The 22667-nt window shown below is 37.8% G+C and overlaps 1 protein-coding gene across 2 annotated transcripts in view; it reads left to right on the forward strand.

Annotated features, from left to right (window-relative positions):
- The first annotated feature begins 17408 nt into the window (after positions 1 to 17408).
- LOC130427330 (polyamine-modulated factor 1-binding protein 1) overlaps positions 17409 to 22667 on the forward strand; it is a 149096-nt gene continuing 143837 nt past the window's right edge. For both annotated transcript variants that reach the window (XM_056754711.1, XM_056754720.1), the window contains exons 1-2: positions 17409 to 17611; positions 18442 to 18529. The gene's annotated coding sequence lies outside the window, so the exon portion shown is untranslated. The remainder of the gene's footprint in view (positions 17612 to 18441; positions 18530 to 22667) is intronic.

Raw genomic sequence — 22667 nt, forward strand, 5'->3', positions numbered from 1 at the left:
TTTCTGGCCCCTGTGAGAGGGAGAAAAACTTTTTTTAAACTCCTGAAACGTTTGCTTAGATTTATGGGATTGAAAGTACATGGTGCCGTGAGAGAGTGGACCATTACACTTCATTACTGTTTTTTTCCTCCCGTACAAAAAAATGATAATGGGAGGACCATGTCCGCTCTCTTTTCTTCTTCTGTACCTCTGCTGTCCTCGTGAATGTTCTTAGATTTGTCTCAGACGGGTCTGGCAAAGTGCTTTATGGTTTAACCCCTTCAAGTGTACACTCTGGATTTATTTCAGATAATCTTGTTAATATGTAACTATTAAACTGAAATAAATTCAAATCACTTTTTTTACTGTAGGGGTCAAAGGTCATTTTTGAGGCGGTTTCTTAAATCATTGTTATAGTTGGAAACATAGTTTTATGTTCATGAAAACAGCTTTTGAGAGTGTTTATTTTAAGCAGTTCAAAGCTTGATTTCTTTCAAGCTTGGGTGGCATTAGATTTAAATGTCGTGTGCTCAAATATGTCATCAAATGGACACAATCCAAAAAACAAAATAAAAGAAATCATTTTTTTTAACCTGTAATCAATGTTTTCATTTATTTGTTTTGACTGAGTGTGAATCCACAAAATCACACAATATGGTTGTCAACCTTAACTGTATTCTTAAAATGAATATTTTTAATTAAATAATATATTGCTGTTTTTTTTGTTACAAATCATTATTATTAGTCACCTTGTATGTTTGTCATTGGATTTTCCAAATATCTAATCAATAAAGCATATTAAAAAGTGCGTGTCACCTTATAGATCACAGTTTTTAATCATTTAAAAAGTCCATGTGTTTTCTTTCCCTGAGAAACCACAAATTTAGACATCCAAGGTGAACTTTTTCAATAACTGCATAATATGTTGTCAAAGCACTTTTCATACTTTTTATTGATTAGATATTTCCAAAACCCAGAAAAACATAATTGTTGACTAATAATAATGATTTCTGGCAAAAGAAATCATGAAATATGGAGATACAGGTTTTAGAAGGACAGCGGTGTTTTATTAATCTTAATTAAAGTTTGTTAATAATTAAGGTCTTCATAGTTTGCTCATGTTAGTTCACTGTACATTAAATAATGTTAATAGATACAAAGTTGTAATTAGAAAAAACACATTAATAAATGTTTCAATTAATGTTACCAAACAAACAAAGTAGTATAATTGTCAAGATAAAAAATTAAACCTTATTGTAAAGTCAAGTAATATTTGAATTATGCAAATGTAATGAAAAGGTTTTTATTCCCAGTGTTTGCTGAACCTGAAAGAGTTAAATATGTGAGAGAGGCAAAGCGTGGCCTTGTAGATCCATATGTCTCGAGCCGTCACACTCAAGAACGCGTTTAAGGTGAAAAACTTGCAAAATAACCAGAATAAATCTAACACTCAGCATCTTTCAGCCATATTCATTTGAAACCAAGGGTGTGGGTGCATGAGTAAATTATCATAATTTACGCCTTCCCTCACTGTGTATTAGAAGTCGGGCTCTCTGTGGCTGTGTGTGCACATGTTTTAAACAGCTAACAGTATGTGAATGCTGTTTGGGGAGCTGTAGTGATCACAGCTGTATTGGAGTGTTGGTTATAAGCTGAGACAAACAGAGAGGCTTTCGAGACCCTTTGAGGTACGGCTTCGGGTTTCACATAGTTTTTTGGGACGGGGTCCAACCTCAAGCAGAATTCTTAATACAATAATTGGTGGAAGACTTGCTCTTATTAATACTTCTCAGAAAGTGGCCTGTTTTGGATTTCTTCCCCTTTTTTCCCTCACCTTCCTTTTTCCTCAACTGAAATCAGTTTTGTGTGTTGCTGTGGGACAGGCCCTGACCCCAGGCGTGCTGCTCTAATGATGAGAGGATGAAAGCACTGAAGTTAGTTCCCAGGCTGCCCATTCTGGGGGTGCAGAGCTGTGTAATGGGATAGATAATGGAGACCAGGTGTGTAGAGGAGATCCTCTGCTCTTCTCCTCTTTTTCCGTGTTTATTCTTCTTTCTTCTAATTTTGTCTGTTTTCTATTTGTTTCTATTTTGCTCCTTGCTCTTTTTCTTCTGATTTTTGTCTCTTCTCAATATTGTCTCCTCATTTTTTTATGTTCTCATTGCCCTTCTCCTCTTTTTACATTTACATTTACATTTAGCAGACGCTTGCGACTTTTATCCTATACATTTTACATAGGTATTTGCAATCCCCTGGGATCGAACCCACAACCTTGCGTTGTTAACTCAATGCTCTTACCACTGAGCTACAGGAAAGCTTTTTTTACAGTATATCTTCTCTTTTGTCTCTTCTCTTTTCGGTTTTGTCTTATTTCCTCTCTTCTCTTCTCTTCTCATATATATTTTTTCTCAATTTTGTTTTTACTTTGTTCCTTTCCCCTTTTTTTCTCGTTTTTTGTCTCATCTGAGTTTTGTCTCTTTCTTTCTGTACACTTTGCCCTTATTCTTTTTATATCTTCTCTTTTGTCTCTTCTCTCTTTGTTCTTTTTTATTCTCTTTTTCTCTTCTGTTCTATTCTACTTTTTGTCTCATGTCCTCTCTTCTAATTTAGTATCTTCTTTTTGTCTCTGTTTTGTTTTCACTTTGTTCCTTTCCTTTTTTTTCTTCTCGTTTTTGTCTCTTCCTCAGTGTTGTCTCTTTCTTTCTGTACACTTTGCCCTTATTCTCTTTTTATATCTTCTCTTTTGTCTCTTCTCTTTTTGTCTTTTTCTTTTCTGTTCTCTTGTCTCTTCCCTTCTTGTTATTCTTCTTCTCTTCTTATTCTTTTCATTTATGCCTCTTTTGTTTACTCTTGCCTCTTCTTTTTCCATTTCTCTTCTTCGCACCTCTCCTCTATTCCTGATTATATCTGCTCTTTTTTTCCTTTTCACTTTTGTCTCTTTTTTTATTATTAGCAAAGTTTTTACCTACTGTTATTCCTATGATTTAATTGCCTTCCGTAATGCTGATGAGTGTTTTGCTGCATATAGATGTGCTTTTGTGTTGTCTTCTCTCTAGAACACCTTCATTTGTTGAGTGTTTAGCCCAATGTTTGCTGTTAATCTCGAGTAGCTGAAGTTTTAAAGGAAAGGTCATGAGGATCGAGCCGCAAAAGTGTTTCTAATCAGAGCAGACAGGCTCGCAAAGCTCCCCCGTAATTACAATCTAATTAGCAGGCACCAGATGAAATCCAGCATGCCATTTCACATCAATAATTTAACTCCTTCTGAGAACACGTCTGAAGAGCGGATATTGCAGCTGGCGTTAAAATGCTGAATGTCTCACTCTCTCACCTCACTGCAGGTCATAGACTATGTCAATCTCAGGCAGTTAAGACACAGGCTTTAAAATGTTCTTTCTTCAAAGGGAATATGGTATCATCATTTTCCCATTATAATCCTCATCATGTCAAGGCAGAACTGAATTTCTGATGTTTTGAGGGGAGGGGCCTAAAAACATTATGTTGACAGACGGTAAATATGACAGATGCTAAAGCAATCATATTGGTTGAATATTGAGAGAAGATTTTCATTTGATTTACTCACTCTGGTCATTGAACACTGTCGCTTCAAACTGTTTATCTTTTGAGCGAAAATCGCAATTCCATTTTCGGCATGTCAGCTTTGCTAGCATATTAATCAAATATTGACATGTGTTTAATACAGAATTACAGAACGAGGCCATATCCAAATAAACATTGGAAAAGCAAGAATGGAAGCGCATACTACAGATATTAGAAAGGCTGTGTTGTAAAAAGGTGGCTTCCCACACCTTATGTCTCTTTATAATTCCAGACTGTAAAGAATCAATGTAACAAATGATGGTAAACTGCTTTCTAAAGTGATTCTTGTGAAAAGCTGAGACAGACGTGCGGAGAGTTTGAGCAGAAAGAAATCAGATCTCAAAGACAGATTTCTATTAGTTTGTAATTCGGGTTGTTTGCAGTAGAAATGTGGGCTGTACTGTTACTCAATTGCAATGCGTTGATCACATTTTTGCGTCCACACCTCTCAGACTGTGAAGTCACCCGACAGACCCTGATAGAATAAGTATTGACTGGGCAGGTGTGTGTGTGACTATGTGTGAGAGAGAGTGAGAGAGGGACAGAGTTTGAAAATGAATGTCAACACTTAATAACGCAATACATTTTACCTAGTTGAATGTGTTTCCTTAGTTTCAAAATCTTATTCCCTGCTTATCTGATAATAATCACTTATTGAGGAAATTGTCCCATATTAGAATCTAGCTGGCTGTAAATGCAAACAAGTCTCATGAAGACAGATGAGGAGGAGTTGTCTCCCATCTGGACAAAAGGATCAGATTGTGCTTACTTTAGTTTTGGTATACATAGATGTTGTCATAGGCTTTCCATCAGTGTCATTCACTTTTAATTAGGAACATCTTTGCATTTTGCTCATCTGTTAATACACACTTGTATTTTCATTCTTACACATCTTTCTACAAACATTTATTAATCTTGTATTTTAAATGCTGGAAAAACTAGGTCAAGATAAAATATCACAAATTAGATTTCTTTCTCAATCATTTCTCTCAAACACCTCTATGTTTCAAGGGTTTCCCCGTAGGAGCGGCAACTATTTGAAACAAATAATTATTACTTTTTAAATCATCAGGCAATCCGCTTTCTAAAACAGATAGAGAAATCCATACCTTACACAACGTATCATTTTTGACCAATCGTCCCTGCTTGACTACTATAACAAGGTATGATGTATTGAGCCTTTGCTGTTGCCATGGAGACCACAGTCCCATGTTACTTGTCACTAGAACACAAACACACCGGCTTCATTCCACATGTGGGAGCATGGCACGAGAAAAGCAGTGTGTGTTTGTAAATGAATCACTCTGTCTACACACACATACTACGCACAGTGTGCAAAAATTGTGTCTGTTTTATTTTTGCGAGATTAATCAGCACGTTCCATTCCCGTGTGTAAAGGTGCTGTGGAAAGAGGGGGGTGTTCAGGGGAGGGGATTCTGCCTCCACGCAACCCTTCAGAGATTGAAGGTGGATCTGTAGATTACAAAATGGAGTCAGCATGTCTTCGAATAATTGCTTTTTCCAGAGAGACCACTGTCATCTCTCTCATTCTTCAGAGTCTTTCTAACAGTGTTGTAGGAGAAGCACAGAAGTAACCTGTGAAATAAGACAAAGAAATATTCACACTGTATAGCTCAGTTTCATGACGGTATGCATTTTATTTGAAATGGTTTTAAAGATTGAATTGATATGTCTAATATACTTTTGTTTGCCCAAACACCATCATAATTGCTGTTGTCGTGACAAGCACATGTGCATCTGAATAAATAAATAAAATAACATGTACTGTTTTTCAAACAAGGTTATCTTTTTAATAACTTAGAGTAACATTAAGGATTAGATCAGGTGTTTCCGGATTTACTCTGAAGTTAAAGTAGTTCCCCCAAATTTTTTTATTTTGTCAACATGTCATTTCAAACCTGTATGACTTTCTTTCTTCGGCAGAACAGAAAATAAGATATATTTTAAAATGTTGTTGACCGGACAGTGATGGCAACCATTTACTTGCATTAATTTTGTGTCCATACAATAGAAGTCAATGCGTGCCACCGCTGTTCGGTATTTTTGAAAGAATAAAATGTTTAGCGCAGTATATGCTATAGGGTTAATTTTGTTTAATGTATATACTTTGACTTTTGTATTTAAACTTCAGTGGAAAAATATTGTTTTCTCAAGAATTATTGAAAAGCAGACACATCACAAACTGCAGCATAAATAGTCATTCTTCAGAGATGAGCTGGAACCGGCTGTCTCTTTATTGCTGAACATTGCTCCCGTTTAAATGGTGACATGAACAAACGATAATCGGAACAACATAAATAGATACTCACTCACAAAATTTAAAAGCCACTGTGAGTTTAAAACTCTGTTCCTTCAGCTAAGACGTAATAAGAAGAGCAAATGAGACGTTGAACAATAAATTAAACAATGTTTAATATTTAACCGCTGCTTAGAAAAAGACAAATTCTCAGACTGAAGGTCTGTGTTCTGTGGGGTGAATTAGTGGAGAAATTAAGTTGAATTATGGGAAGTCAACAGGGTGTTGAAATGGCTGTAAAAACAGGAGTGTTGGAGGAGTATTCACAGTAGGGTAACAACACTTAGAATGCGATGCTGCTTAGGAAACAGCCTTATTCTGTCATCACATGTTTTTCTATTCACAAAGCAGTTTTTCAATTAAAAATAATGTCTCAGGGACTTTGTGTCCATACACTAAGTCAATAAGGTCCAGTGTTGTTTGGTTTCCAACGTTATTCAAAATATCTTCTTTTGTGTGCAAAGGAATTGAAGTCGTACAGGTTTGGAATAACATTAGGATGAGTAAATGATGAAAGAATTATGTTTCTTTTTAGTTCACTAAGTTTGCCAACAAGATGACATTTATAGATTTTGTGCAGCTTAATATCCAAATAAATAAAAACACAGTAATAATGATAATAATAATAACAACAACAATAATAATAATGAAGATAATTATAATGATAATGTAATCCATTCTGTCTCCTGTCAATCTGTAAAACCCAGCCAATCACATTTGTTTCTCCGTGTGTCTGTCTGCGTGTTTCCCTCTCCAGCACTGATTCACCAAAATATTTTCATTATGTTTATTCCTTTCTCTCTTTCAATCAAACAACATTTCTCAGTTTCTTTCTAAAACTAGCACAAATTCAAACAAAGGCTATTTCTATCCCCTACACCCCCCCCAAACACCCATGTCTGCCTGTGAGCGAGATGGGGCTTTCTCACCTGCAAGTAATAAAGGGCCCATGCAGCACATAGAGAGAAAATAGGTGAGGATTAATGTTCAACGTGAGCAGATTATTTTCCGTGAGAATACAGGAAGGAATGCACCGCGCTGACAACAGAACAGGAGTGGCAAACATTTGGGGGATCTGCACTGCGTGCGTTTCAAGACAACAGAAATGGACAAAAATAGGTGATTCAAGATTAAAAGACAGACGTAACAAATCTTCACAAGGTCAATGGTATTGCCATTGGAATTCTGGGAAGAAAATGTGATTTTGGCATTGTGCAAGGCTTAGTTTATCACACCGAATAAAAACCCTCCTACAATCTCTTTTTAAGCCTGCTGACTCTACCCTTGTTTTGCCTTTTTTTGCAAAGGCCTTTTAAACCCTCTCTTCTTCAGACAAAAAGCGAAAATTACAAAGATACAGTAGCTATTGTTTATATCATCAAAAGAAAACAATGTTCAGCCGTCCATGAGCTGCTATTAGAATCATTTAGAATAACATAACCGATAAAATGAAATGTCAACTCCCAAAATCATTACTTTAGATGTGTCTATTAAACCCATAAGACATGAGAACCTGTGTTATATTATGTCATTGTTTGAGATGCCTGTACATTACACGTACGGTCACCAATAAGCATCCACGCCCAGAAATACACTTAGAATACACTTTTAGAATATAAACACCAAATAAATCTGTTTATGCAGATGAACAATACAAACCCAGCATTCTTTATTTATGTTTCGTAATGTCTATCCACTGGCTATGTGCATTGAGAGGAATGAGAAATGATGCCGGGGCAGACAGTTTGTCGACTCAAAGCCTCCTGCATTCCCCTCTGGACTTTCTCTGTTTTCCTGTAAGCCGCTAAACTGAGATCCCATGTACCTGCAATGAAAAGTGACAGGAAATTGACTAAACCATTGGAAATCAATGGAAAGTAAATGCACTTCTTAAGTACAAGTGAACAGCTGAGAGCTACCTTCTGTCTTTTCTTTCCTTTTCTCTCCTTCTCATTCTCAATCTCTCTCGCTCTTTCTCTCCCCCTCTATGTCCACATTTTCTCTATCTGGAGCTTTCAATCTCAGTCTGTGTGTTAGTGTGGGTCAATACCTGAGCAATGGCATGAGAATAGCTTCTATGGCTGGTTGGAGCCTGTGATGGTTTGCTTGTTTGTTTATTTGTTTGTGTCTAAAAATCATTTTTAACAGAAGTGTTTTGGAAGTGCTTTAGAACTTATATACAATTTATGTATATAAATTGTATAATTTAAAGGGATATTTTACCCACAATGTTTTTTATTGATCTTTTATTGATGCACACAAAGAACACAAACAAAGATATTTTGTTTATCTAAACAACACTGGAGCCCATGGAATTGCATTACGTGTGCACAAAACCACTAAGACATACACAGGTTTTGAACAACATGAAGGTAAATACATAATAAATGAATTTTTATGTCTGAACTGTCCCTTTAAATTCGCAACAATAGACAGTTTTTCATTACAGATTTGAGCTAAATTCAAGCGATGATTTCTAAATGTCAATTAAAACAATATCATGTAAGGACTGCGTTTCCATTAATGATGTTGTGTGATTAAAGTGTATTTTGATTCTTCTGGCGATAAGTCATTCTGGCCTTCTTCTTCTGTGCACGTTTTATGGCAGATTGCAAACAATTTTTTGTGCATAGTGCCACCTACTGTGATGAAAGAGTGAAGTGAAATGTCTATATTTCTTTAAATATTTTCACTGTTCCTAATAAATCTCCTGTAACAAATCTCAATAAAAGGGAAGGAAGGAGTCGGGAACCGGAAGACATTTAAACAAACATTTAATAAAGTAATAATAGCCGGCGGCCCCTCACGGACGACCGCCGGCGCAATAACATTAACATAAACATAAATACAAATACAAACACAAGTTCGGGCCCGGTCCTCTCTCTTCGACGGTCCGGTCGCTCGTTCCTTTTATGCTCCCATCTCCTACGTGATTCGAGCCCGGTGTGCGCACAGCTGGCGCCAATTCACAATTACTCACCGGACTCGAACCACGGTCTCGCCCCGCCTACTCTACTACATACCCCCATCACCCCTCACAGGCCGGGGGGTACCCCCGCGACTGTGCAAGCTCCCTCCCCCTCCCTCGGGGGGGGTGGGGTGGGGGGTATGCAGCGACGAGACGAGACAATGGAGACGGGAGCCCTCGGAGCGACCGGAAAGAGAGAGGGGAGAGAGGAAAAAAAAAAAAAATCCGGTTCCCCGACATGCTGCCGCTCGGTCCTCAACCAGCCGGAGTACTCTCCTTCGCGGTGCCTTGCGGTGGCCCTGGGGCTTCGGTGGACGGCTCGACCGTCCGCCCCCTGGCGGCCGGCGGTGGCTCCTCCTTTATCCGGGAGTCGGGGCGGGTTCCCCGTCCCCTGTTCCTCCCCCTTGGGCGGACGGACGCAGGCTCCGGCCTCTGGCAGGCGGTGGCTCACCCGGCACTTCCGCCCCCTGCTCCTCCCCCTCGGGGGACGGACACAGGCTCCGGCCTCTGGCGGACGGCGGCAACCCCCCCGCTCCCACTTGGACGAAAGCCACCCCACCTCGACCCAGGGGCGCGGCAGCAAAGGTCGCCGTTCCACCGAAGTTTTGACGGTGGCCGCACTGTGCACTTCCGTTTCCCCAGAGCCACCGCTTCGGGCAGCCACTGGCGGACGCCCTTCGTCCGCGCTGCCCGAACTCTCCGGCACCGCGAGGCCACTCGGCGGCGAGGACTCTCCGACAGCATGTCTCTCCTTCCTCCCGGGTTTCGGCACCAATGTAACAAATCTCAATAAAATGGAAGGAAGGAGTCGGGAACCGGAAGACATTTAAACAAACATTTAATAAAGTAATAATAGCCGGCGGCCCCTCACGGACGACCGCCGGCGCAATAACATTAACATAAACATAAATACAAATACAAACACAAGTTCGGGCCCGGTCCTCTCTCTTCGACGGTCCGGTCGCTCGTTCCTTTTATGCTCCCATCTCCTACGTGATTCGAGCCCGGTGTGCGCACAGCTGGCGCTAATTCACAATTACTCACCGGACTCGAACCACGGTCTCGCCCCGCCTACTCTACTACATCTCCATACTGCACTCACTCGTTTTCCTGCATTTGGGCCATCATATAAGATATTACCAAATGTGAATTCCTTACATCCTATATTTTCCAATGTTCTGCCAAAACATACCACAAATGGTCATGTGACTTTGTTATACGCCACGTGACTTGTAAATACGACCAAAGCAGTCATATTTCCTTTTTCGTATTGCCTGTACACCTCATTCGAGCGTTGTAGCTTTTTTGCAATACATGTGAGTTTTTACAAAATTAGGATGTTTCCATTGGGCCTTTTTTCAATGCGCTATTTCATTTTGCGGATAATGGAAACCTGGCTGTTCATTCCGAAGTTTTCGTGTCTCCCTCTCTCCCAAAAAGACTTGAACTTAGTTCAGTAATAAATAAAACTAATTTATACTTCTCCAAATGATGTCCCTGTAATCGAGTCAATCCTCCCAAATCCATTTACCATGTTTGGCAAATGAGTCTAGGCGAGCTCTTTGATCATGTAATGCCCCATACAGGTTTAAAGACTTTCTCCCTAATCCAGACCACAGCCTTCCCACCAGAAATCAATGAAGGAAGAGCTTGATCAATAGCTTTACATACCAATCTCTGTCACTTTCCCACAAACAGTGTTGTCACACCATCTATCTGCCTATGAGCCATTATCAAATAAGAGCCACAGAATTTGGTGGAAATCTGTTACTGTAAATCTGTTTTTGCACCAATGTCAGACTTAATCAAATCTTTGAAGTTTGTTTAAAATAGATACTATGCTATCATGGTCACACCACCCAACCCACATTTTGTTTTTGTCTCTTTAAGACACAGTGCACAGTGGCTGTACTTTAACAAGACACTGCTCAGTTTAAAAGGTTAATGAGGTGTGTGTATCAGAGGGAAAACGTGGCTGCGGGTTAGTTGAGGTCTGCAGGTTTGTTTTATTGGTTGTGGCTATGGCTCCTGGCTACAAGTTTCTCAGTTTGATCCTCGTTTGTTCATTACATATTAAACGCCATCTCTGGGGAAATTAAAGTGCAGGTACAACAGAAATTAAGACCATACTTGAAAGCAAGGCGTGGATGATAAACGCATAGATGTTTTGACTGTTTATCTTCATTATCAGCATCACACATGTGTGCGCGCGCGAGCGAGCAGGGATGCAACCATGCAGGGGTTAGACCCATTGCACCATAAAACCAGAGCTGTTCATAAAGCAAGTGAATAAGATGGAGAAATAATATTTCAAGTGTGATTAGTTCATCCGCAGGGCACCTTGTGCGATTGCGGATAGGTGGGAGGGTGGGGTGTATTGTGCACAAAGAGCAGTAAATTATATCTAGCCTTTGAATGATTCCTGCAGATTCTATTACAACAGTGAGCGTGAGAGATAGAGGGAGAGAGGAGGAGAGAGAGTGAGACAGAGAGGGAATGAGTTTCAGCAGAACAAATCGGATGAATTCAGTTTCCAGCTGTGTGAATGAAGGGGGGGGGGGGTGCTGAATGCTAAATTCAGCGGACTGCGCTTAAGGGAAGGAGGCTATAAAAAATGCATTTGTCTCAATTCATTATGCTGTCATTGTTACACGCAGGTACCAGCTGCTTAAACAGCGCATGTAGTGTAACCTTTCTTTGTTTTTCATTCTCCTCGCGATTGGACTTTCTGTCTTTGACCAGCCTAACATAGTTTTCTTGATGAGTGTTTTTGTCTAGTTTTCCTTTAATATTTTTTAAGGTAAACTCTGCATAGTAACAGAAACACTTTTAAACAGCTAATCGTCTACCATTGCTTGGTAAACAGAATTTCCCTCCTCAAATGCAATGCACACCATTTTCTTGTTACATCTGACCCATTTGGGCCTCTTAAACTAGATTACAGTTCTTTTTTTGCGCTGTTCAGAAATTACACACTTCACCTTTAAAACAAGATTTTCTTAAGCAACATTGTAAGATAATAGGGCTATTTTGAAAGAAAAACTCATTTTTCTTACGCCGATGGCAAATTGTTTTTTGTTTTACTTGTTTTCAAGATAATTCTCATTAAAGTCTGTTAGATTTGTGCCTCAAACAAGAAGAAAACAATTATTTTCCAATTGGGTGTGAATAATAAACTCAAATAATTCAAAAAATATTCTGTGAAACAACTCTTATTATCATGCTATTTAAGATTACTTATCGCGTATATACTAGAGGATAAAATTAAAATGAAGAATGTTTTTGTTTCGGTATCTTCTCTCTCATTCGAGCAACTACCTGCTGGCTCGTGGAATATATCAGACGTTATTCTCCTCCATTTGTCACCTGAAGTGATGATAAAGTAGCTGACATTGGCTATTCCATTAGTGCACCACTGAAGATTGCCTTTTGGTGAAAAAAAAACATAACACAGGCAGAATTTTACACCCTTCTGTCACCCTTTTTTTCTGTGCAGTCACCCAAATATTGTGCCTGATCAGAGTTTCCCCCAGTAAAATTAAACACACACCCGGAGAAGAAATGATGAATAATTTCCACATTTGTCATTGTGCCAGCGTGATCTCATAAGGCTTGTAACAGTATTGGTTTATCTCATCAATTTAAAAAATGTGAAAATTACCTTACATGTGTTTAAAATGGTATATTTGCATATACCACTGACTGATTCATGTCTTTGAAGGACACTTTTTTAAAGTTTTGTGTTAAAGTTCCTGACATTTTCTGATATACTGCTTTTCTTCACCAAAAATTTAACATGTATTACTTGCTTAACAGGCTAAATGAAATTTAATGGTTCTGTTTTGGGCTTTTTATAGTTACTATATGTTTTATTTGTATGTAAAAAACATAAAGGGGTCATCTAACCTTCTCTTTTTGTGTTCCACAGAAGAAATTGTACAGGAACACAAGAGTGAGTATAAATGATGACAGATTTTGAATTTTCATCCTTTATGCAATAAGTTGTGTTGCTCCTTCACTCTTAAAAATAAAGGTGCTTAAAAGGTTCTTCACAGCAAAGCCATGTAAGAATAATTGTTGGTTCCACAGAGAACCATTCAGTCAAAGGTTCCTCAAAGAACCATCTCTTTCTTACCTTTTTATAATCTGAAGAACCTTTTTCCGCCACAAAGGACCTTGTGTGAAACAGAAAGGTTCTTCAGATATTATAGACTCTTTATGCAACCATTTAGACAAAAGAGGTTCTTCTATGACGTCATGAAGCAACTTTATTTTTAGGAGTGTTCAAGAGCCTTATTGACATGAGTTAAAAAACAACATCTAAAGATAAGCATGTACGGGATGTGATCCTTTCAAATGGAGCTTTATATATGGAATTTATAGACACAAATGTTGTCGCCAGCCTTTGGCACGATGTGAGCTCAACATTTTGCAGAGGTTGAGAACTGAAAACAGGTGAGACTTTGACAGAGATTCACTTCACATAAGTCACCTCATCTGCTTGTGTTACATTACATTACCCGGCGGGGCATGTGCTACACCCCCATCTACAAAAATCTCTTGCTGGCCGCAGTCCCTCACACGTTTTCAGCACCAAAGAGATTCCACCGGGGTCAGAGATCAACCCCACTTTGATACAACATTTGTCTTGACAGTAAATTCAAACTGTGGCCCGGAAAGATAAAGCCAACTAATCATTATTTAACCAGGAAGAAAATAATGTCTTTGTGTTTAAAAGCTTAACTTGCTCAGTCCTTGGGAATGTTGTACTTAGCATCAGGATATTAATGAAGTCTTATTTTCCCTCCAAACACAAGAAGGCCAGCCTAAACGTAATGGTGGTCAGACATGCAATGCAGGGCATTATTAATAAAGGCTTGGGGGTGATTGGAGATTTGAGAGGGAAAATTAAAACGAGAGACTCCTGCTCCCTGCATCCTTCTTTGATAGCAAATTTAAATTTCCCATAATGGATTCTGACATCTCAAGTCACCAAAATCTGTCATTTTGAAGGGTATTATTCTTCAATTAACCTGTCACCCCGCAGCGTTTCGCCTCTTTCTGTCCAGGAATGAAGAATTCTAATCACTTTCAAATGTAAAGCAGATTGATAATTCACTTTCCCCCACCTCATCCTCATCCTGACTACCTATTCTTCTCTGACTCCTCTCAGCTCAGGGAAAAAGCCACTGCGTTGCCTCCCAATGTCTGTTCATCTGCCTGTCGACTCTTGTCCTGACCGTTCTTGTCCTGAGTGTTCTGTTTTGTTTCCTGTTCTTTAAAAATGCTTGTAACTTTAACAGAAAACAATGTCAACTGCCACTGTGAAAACTTGTTAGTTGGATAACATCTTATAGCATCATATACAGTATACACTCTTAAAAATAAAGGTGCTTCAATGCCTTAAAAGATTCTTTTTTTGTCTAAATGGTTCCATTCCTTTAACATCTGAAGAACCTTTCTGTTCTACATAAGGTTCTTTGTGGCGAAAAAATCTTCAGATTATGAAAAGGTAGGAAAAAGATGGGTCTTTAAAGAACCTTTGACTGGATGGTTCTTTGTGGAACCAAGAATGATTCTTCTGCTTCGGCATCGCTGTGAAGAACCTTTTAAGCAACTTTCTTTTTAAGAGTGCACATCATATATAGTGTCTTAAGAACTTAAAGAACATACATTTTCATTTATGGATGTAAAAGATGTAAATTATTCAAATTTCTCCGATATCCAACAAAACAATGCAAATACTTGTGCAATATAATTTAGTCACTATAAAATATTGTAACCAAAAATACATTTACTGTATGACATCTGATGATGTAAATGTATTTCTTGTTATCAGCTATGTACATGTATAGTAAGGAATATTTCACCATAAAAGGAAAATTCTTTCATTATTTAATAATAATATCCCGACCCTATAGAGTTATCTCCTACGTAGAACATGAAAGAAGATATCATACACAGTTTCACACAAATTGTGCCTACCGTTTGTTCTGCTCACCTATCTCATTGAAAATGGATTTAATAACTTTTATGAGCATGTCTCTGTAACTTCACCTCACTCTTTCACTTCTGCATGATAGAAAGTAGATACCTATACCTGTGAAAGCTTAAGAGGAGTGAGGGATGATAACCGTACAGGTCAAATCACAAAATAAACCAAATGACAGTTCTTTGATTCAAAGAACTGCTTTTGAAGTTTTTAAAGCAAAATTCCTTTCAGGGTTTTTCGGCAGCTCAATAACTTTGAGACCCTCAGACCTTTTTAAACTATCTCTATTTCTTTGTCATATTTTTTTATGCTGTAGCTGATGCTTTTCATCAAAGCCACTTACAGTGGACTAACTAAAGCGACACTTCTCCCGGGGCCACCAAAGGTGAATTGGTCTGTTGAAGTCGAAGAGCACAATAATACTCAAAATGTGATGTCAGTTCCTATTGGTCAGTTGCCCTTTTAAAGCAACACGCCGCCTTTGTGTTGACGGCCACTATTCTTGTTAAGCAGCTACAGTACCATTGTACACAAATTACAACACATCTGGAGAATTTATGTGAACGTTTTTTAGAAGCAATCTTTCAATGAAGCAAATAACAGTGTTTTAAAGAATGCTGTATTGAATGGGGGCTGAGAAAATGTGTTTACAAATTGTCTTTTGTGCTCTGACAAAATCATTCCAAACTTATCAGATTTAGTGGATTTTCTGAGCTCCGAGCAGTGGCATCCACAAAGCTGATAATTAGTGATGACAGACACGTTTCTATACACGATATAATTGTGTTTTCTATCTCTGTCTAAGCTATTCATCACAATCAATCACTTTCACGTCCATTCATGTATGTGGATTATAGATATTACACAAAGAGAGTGAAGGCAGTGAAGGAATGGAATTTTTTACAGCTATTCTGCCACCACAATGACATAGAAAATTGCATTGTCTTGATTGTAAAAGAGAACATTAACTATTGCTATGCGACTAACCAGATAATAGGACAGATTCAAGCACTAAGCTGAGGGTGTTGCCCATTTGGGAAAAAATGTACTGTTGCATGAAATCCTTTTTTTCCAGATTCATCCATGGAGTGGGAAAACTGAGCCACGCACAGTCAGAAATGCAAGACCGAAGGATAGAGTTATGAGACTGACACAACTCAACAAATGAATGCAGACAGGCAGAGATGGGACACCCGCCTACCGGCACAATGTCAGACTAGCCAGCAGTTAGATAGCTGTTGATTTTGCTTTATTTTTCAAGCGATTCAGATTTAATTAAAGAGTTGGAAGGAAAAATGGCCCAAGCTGATGGTATAATGAGTTGCTGCAGGACATCTTTTTAATAATCTCGCTTTGTAACAAAGACATTGCCAAGTCTTGGTCCGCTCATGAGTCACGGGGCTTCGCTGGCCCTGCACTTTCATTTCCCAGATAAATCTTACAGAGCCTAAGGAAGGCTTTTGTTTGCACGTAATCGTCTGATTAAACTGATGACTTCATTTCACCTTCAGCTCTAACCAATGAGAAAAGAGAATAGAGAATGTTAGACATCACATTCATTATGTACTTTTAATGTGAACCTCTGAAAAACCTTTGCCATTGTGATATCGTTGCTGTGGCCTTCAAATGTTTACAGATAATTATTGTTTGAACTAATGAAACCTATTACGTTGTCGGTTATGTTATTATGGGGGTATCTCATAAAAACAGGCTACATTTCACATCAAACTCAGGATAATACAAAATAAGGAGTTATGTTTTGCAAAAAAACAAAAATGAAGCCTATTATTAGGGCCATTAGGGAGTTTTGCTGTGTTGTTTTCATGACAATTAGGAACATGGTCTGCATGATTCTCATTACTACAATAAGTCGGAGCATTTTTCTTTTGAAGTTTCTGTAAATCCTTGTGTTTTCTACTCTAATTCTCATTAGATGCTGAGGATACCTAGTTCGATGTAGAACATTGAATTAGCATTACAAAAGCTCTGTGTTTTATCCCCAGAAAACACATAATGATAAAAAACTTGATCTCTTTGAATAAAACATATTTTCACTATCGTAACAGTCACTTTCTATTGTATTTATTTAAAAATACTGTAACACAATGATATATTATACACATAGAGTTCATACTGCACGTACGAATAAAAACATAATGAGTTATATTGATCACAGAGCAGGAAAGATCGATGCCTATTATTTTACATATTTTAGCCACTTAAAAGCATCTATGCCCACTTGTAATATAATCTCATCAATGCATTTTTTGTTTTAGTAGTGGGGCGCAGGTTTCCTAGATACTTTTATTGTACCTGCACACTACACTGATAGTCCTCAAACGACATTTTCTTCTGCCTCTGTACGCGTAATGTTTGCCATGGTTCCCATGGACACCAGCAGCTTTCTCTGGCAGAGCTCCGCCCACCATCTATCATCTCAATTTCCGATTGGTCGATACATCAGCTATTGGCTGTCTCGGGATGCCGATTGGCTCGTTGCCCTGTTTGTCAATCTGCGAGCGGATGTGCACGGATCTGTGAGGCGGGAGAGAAGTGCAGCAGAGCGGGTATTTAGAAGTGATGAGCTAAGTAACAAAGTGAGAATGCAGAGATTTGAGTCATTTTTAGGACGAATCTGTAAATAAATGTTACACAACATCTTCAACGTGAAGGGTCTGATGGAGAATCCACACGGAAACAGTCAACAAATCACCCGGAACGAGAGTGTCGTGAATCACTGCCTGTAGTGCAACAGGTAGATGATCTGTCTAATCAATGATTTACTCAACGTCAAAAAATATTGACTGAGGTAAAAGAAATACGTTGCCGAGTCGGTTAAGATATATTTATCGTGTAGATTCATCATAGTTTATTTTTATAAAGAGAACAGTTAAAATATGTCATTATAAGGATCTTAATGTTTTTATCATGTGCAAGGGGCATATTAATTAGTCTCATTTCGACGACGGCCTAAATTTAATTGAGAACCGTACCGTGCTTTTCCACAAGAGATGGAAATCTTTTATATTTAAGAAGTTATTGCTTGTTTATTGACTTTTATGTGGTCTAATTGCAATGATCACTTTCCACAAGAGTTGCATATGTGTCATAGTTCGTGGTGAACTTATTTTATTATATAGCTGAGACCATGTTAAAAAAACAGCTTATGCTGCGTTAGGTATGTTTTGATGCTGGTTTCTGCTGCTTTAAGATGGTCATGTGCTGGTTTGAGATGGTCATGTGCTGGTCCTAGCTGGTTTAAGTTGGTCCTGAGCTGGTTTTAAACTGGTGAGGTACCAGCACATGACCATCTTAGACCAGTTAAGGACCAGCACGTGACCAGCTTAGCAAATCAGCAAACCAGCATCAAAACATTCCAAACCCAGCATCTTTTTTTCAACAGGGAAAGCTCTAATCGAGATTTCTCCATTAGTCTGTAATTCTGCTTTACTGAAGTGCTGATTGTCAGATTGCCAGAGTCTGTTAATGCGGTTTGTGTCATGTTTACAAGAATTCTCATTAACTCATTAAGTAGATAAATGTTATTGATATATTTGATACTGAGTGAATTTCATTTGTGATCAGCTTGGCTTGCCGGATGTCATTCACCTGAAATTTCCAGTCCATATAAAAGATCATGCTGGGAATAAGGCATTGTTGAATGTGAAATAAGGTACTGTATATATTCTAACTGTTTCTCTGGTGATTTCCACAAATTTTATATTATTTTATACTGTATATTTACACTACTGGTCAAAGTTGACTCACTCATTCATTCATATTTTTTTCACATTTTATAAAAAAAGATAGTAAGCTCATCAGAACTGTAGAATAACACAAAGGGAACTTTCCTGTGGCTCAGTGGTTAGAGCATGACACTAGCAATGCCAAGGTCACGAGTACGATCCCAGAGGATGGCACATAGTCATTCAGAAACAAATGTATAATACAATTCAATGTAAATGTAGACTATGAGGATTATGTTCCATCTAAAAAACCCAACTTGTAATAATTAAGCATCTTCAATGTTGTCATATTCAGCCTAAAATTTGCGGAAATGTTCTGTTGCCATTTTCTTACGCAGCTTTTTATCATATTATAATATATAATATAAAATTCTGTGCTTTTCCTGGCTGCTCTTTTTTCATTATGTAGTCGATGTAATTTGTATTAAATAAAATTATAATTAGTTAATTTTGCACAGTTATAGTTTTGTCTACAAAAATTTTAGACATTTGATTTAAGCATGCACCTTCAGAAAAAACCCTTTTTAAGACAACAAGAAACATTTCATTCCAGTGTTGTAAATATTTTGACCGTTAGTGTGTATATATATATATATATATATATGTATTCACTCATTTGCCGCCAGCCTTTTTATAAAAAAGTTGCCAGCCTACGCCAGCGTTTTTTAACATTTTCACCCAATTTTAATGGCTCACAGAAAATTTTCTGTAAAGAATATATGGACAAACAATATGTCAAATGAAATAACAAAGTCTCAGCTTTTAAACAAAAGAAACTGTATTCTTCTATCTTCATGAGTTCGTTTTTTATCAATCAGTATATGAGGGTAGGTTTCTACAAAAATGTATCACTTTGATTAAACAGCTGAGATATAAACGTTTTTTGTCAAAGATTCCGCCCAGATTACATGCAGAACAATCATAAAAAATCGCTAAAACATTTATGTTCTAGGTTCTGTACTTTTTCCCAAAGGTGTGTAATAGCGCCACCTGCTGTATAACAGTACAAACACTGATTGCCGTAAAAACTTGTCTTTGGCGTGGGAACCGATTTTTTTAATGACGAGATGACTCGTCAATGGCGCTGAAAGAGTTAATAATATATTCCAATTAAGGATGCACAATAAATTAATGCCCATATCGGTATCGGCCGTTAAATGGTCAATGTTTTATGTTATCGTATCGGCCGATGATAAAATTTATGCCGATATATTAAAGCCAATAAATCTTTTAATCTGGTTAAACTACTTAATCTGCATGCTGATCGCAGTTAAAAAACAGTACAGTACTGTCTTTCTGTCGTGATCATTCACTTACTGCTGATGTAGGTACAGTATGTACATAGGTCTACAGTATTTATGGTGTGTATATATCATTTCAATGTTATTCTCAAAGTTACAAAAACAAAAGTATATTGTTTGAATCAGACTGCTGTCTAAATACGTTCTGTTTTAAGACCTTTTTGACATGTGACTATTGAAAACATCTTTCTGGAAGAACATCTATAATTTGTTTATTAAATATTCTAGAAAGTTTGAAGGTTAAAGTATCGTTAACTAGTGTAAAGTAGGCTTGGTACATAATTTTCAGGGGAAAAAAGAGAGCTAATGGTTACCTTGTTTTCTGCAGTGAATATTTTCAAAGTGTTTCAGTATGAAATACTTCATGTTTCAGTCTTGGGGAATTTTATATTAATATTCAGATACTTCATATCGGCCAATGTATCGGATATCGACATCCAATGTTAAAACCATCGGTAATCGTTATCGGCAAAAATTTGCATATCGGTGCATCCCTAATTCTTATATTATAATTGTTATGGTTTTCACTTTGTTGAGATGCATATGACGTAGGATTTCTGCACTCTAAGAATGTCTAGGGTAATCATACATTACATTCTTATTTAAATATATGATATACTGTATATGTATAACGATTTGACATTTTTATAACTGCATTGTTAAATGTATATTTAGGGAAATCTAGCAAAATATGTATTTTTGGCAAATCTGTAAAAGTTCAGTCTTTTTTTGCATTGAGAACCTTTGTGGTCCTGCAGAGACACTGTTACTGTTGGTTTCTCCATTGTACATGCCATTTGTTTTCTCTGCAATCATTTTTTGTTAGTACATTGCTTTCCTAATATGAAACGGGTTGCATCATCACAGGGAGAGATCTGTGTGTCATAAATGATTAGAATTTCTACCCTGCAGACTTTGAGCTATATAATAACTCCATTAACTTTTTTATTTTTCCCTAAATCGTCCCTTCTTTTTCATGAAAGAGTTTTCTGGGTTTCTCATTAATTACAGCTGTGGTAGAAGATACAGCTAGCTATTGCGAACAAAGGCGGCCAGACCGCAGTAAGTTTTGCAGCACATTGCCTAATTAGAACTGGGTACATGTGGAAAACAAAGGCAAAGTACACTTGGGGATTGCGATATGTTATTAAAACCGTTTATTGCGGGGGCGACTGGCTTTTAGGACAATGAGGGGCCTGTTGGAGATCTGAGGGGCTTTAGCTGTCAACCGAGGCTATAGTTCACTTTCTTTCTTTACTGCTTCTCAGGGGAATTTTTAGTTTGTGTGCCACAGAGCTTTGTTCTTCTGACCTTCATGTTGAATTTGTCTGTGCACTGATGACCAGCCCTATTAAGAAGACAATGGATAATCCAGACCAGCAGGAATGGTATTCCATAATGCATGGAGATTTAAAGGAGGCTATGCTTCAGGGATATTTTATGTACCAGTGCCACCACTGCTGAGGCCAGCGTTTGGATGTGTTTAGAAAACAAAGCTTCATGAAATTCCCACTATGTTAAATACCCACTTGTGAAGTGTGATTTAAATGTGTATTGTTTGTGTAATATCTTAGAAGGGACATCATCAACAACTACAGAAAGTCTATGGACTAGACTGTATATGTGACATAATGTAAACAGACAATTAAGAATCATTGCCTAGCAGTCAAGGCACTGACAGTAGCACTGAGCACTGTGGCTCAGTGGTGAGAGCATGGCGGTTGCAACGCCAAGGTCATGGGTTCGATCCCAGGGGGTTGCACATAGTCAGAAATGTATAGTACAATTCAATGTTAGTCGCTTTGGATAAAAGCATCTGCCAAAAGCTTTATTGTAAAACTCTATGAATCCGGACCATATGAAGAGGCAGAACATCTGGCACTCTGAGTTACTCTGAGTACCACAATGCACGGCTGCTAAAAGGTATTGTACCTTAATGAAAGCCTAACAGTTTCATCGTCGCCTTCAACAGAATTAGGTTCTTTACATCAAAAAGGTTTTTTGGCTGCCTTTTCTATTTTAAATTTCCATTAAGCGACCCTGCATTGAATATCTTTACATCACTTTCAGATTCCCTTTTTTCTAGCACTTACCAGTCAGAGAAGAGCTGTGTATTTGTTACGACGTGAAGGGAGTAATTTCTTCACCTGCACTTGCTCTAAGCTCATGTAAATGTATTACTAATTCATTGTGTTCCTCCTCAGCATTTAAAGATGTAGCTGTTTTTCTGACATATTTGGCCGCTGATGACTGATGAAAGCAGGCCGTGTCATGTCACAGGTTGAGAGCTGCTGCTAAGGATTGTGGGAGAGGACAATGCATACCAAGCTTTGATGAAATATGATGAAAATTTAAGAGGGTAAAGGGCTCATCCTCTGTGTCTTTGAGCATCAGGAAATAACAAATGTCAGTGCTGGTGCTTTGTGAAAGACTTTGAGATTTTAACTGCCTTCTTGGAAGTGTCTGTGAGATCTTTTTTGAACCTGTGGACACTAGAACTGCCAGGTTATGACAAAAAATGAAATCGTTAACTATTTCCTTTGATCTAGTAATTTTTATACAATTTCCTTATATTTTGTAGATGTGCTTTATTGATTCTGAAAATAGCTTTTGAGTTGACATTTTTAAACTAATGTTTCTTCAGTGTTGATCTGCTTAGGATTGTTTGTTTATATTGATACTTTAGGTATCCGGACTACGTGTTATCCTTTGGTTTTTACATATTATAACCCAACATTTTTAACCTAAAGAAGTTTTACATTGA

Source organism: Triplophysa dalaica, chromosome 1 (genome assembly GCF_015846415.1).
Source record: "Triplophysa dalaica isolate WHDGS20190420 chromosome 1, ASM1584641v1, whole genome shotgun sequence".
Classification (NCBI taxonomy): domain Eukaryota; kingdom Metazoa; phylum Chordata; class Actinopteri; order Cypriniformes; family Nemacheilidae; genus Triplophysa; species Triplophysa dalaica.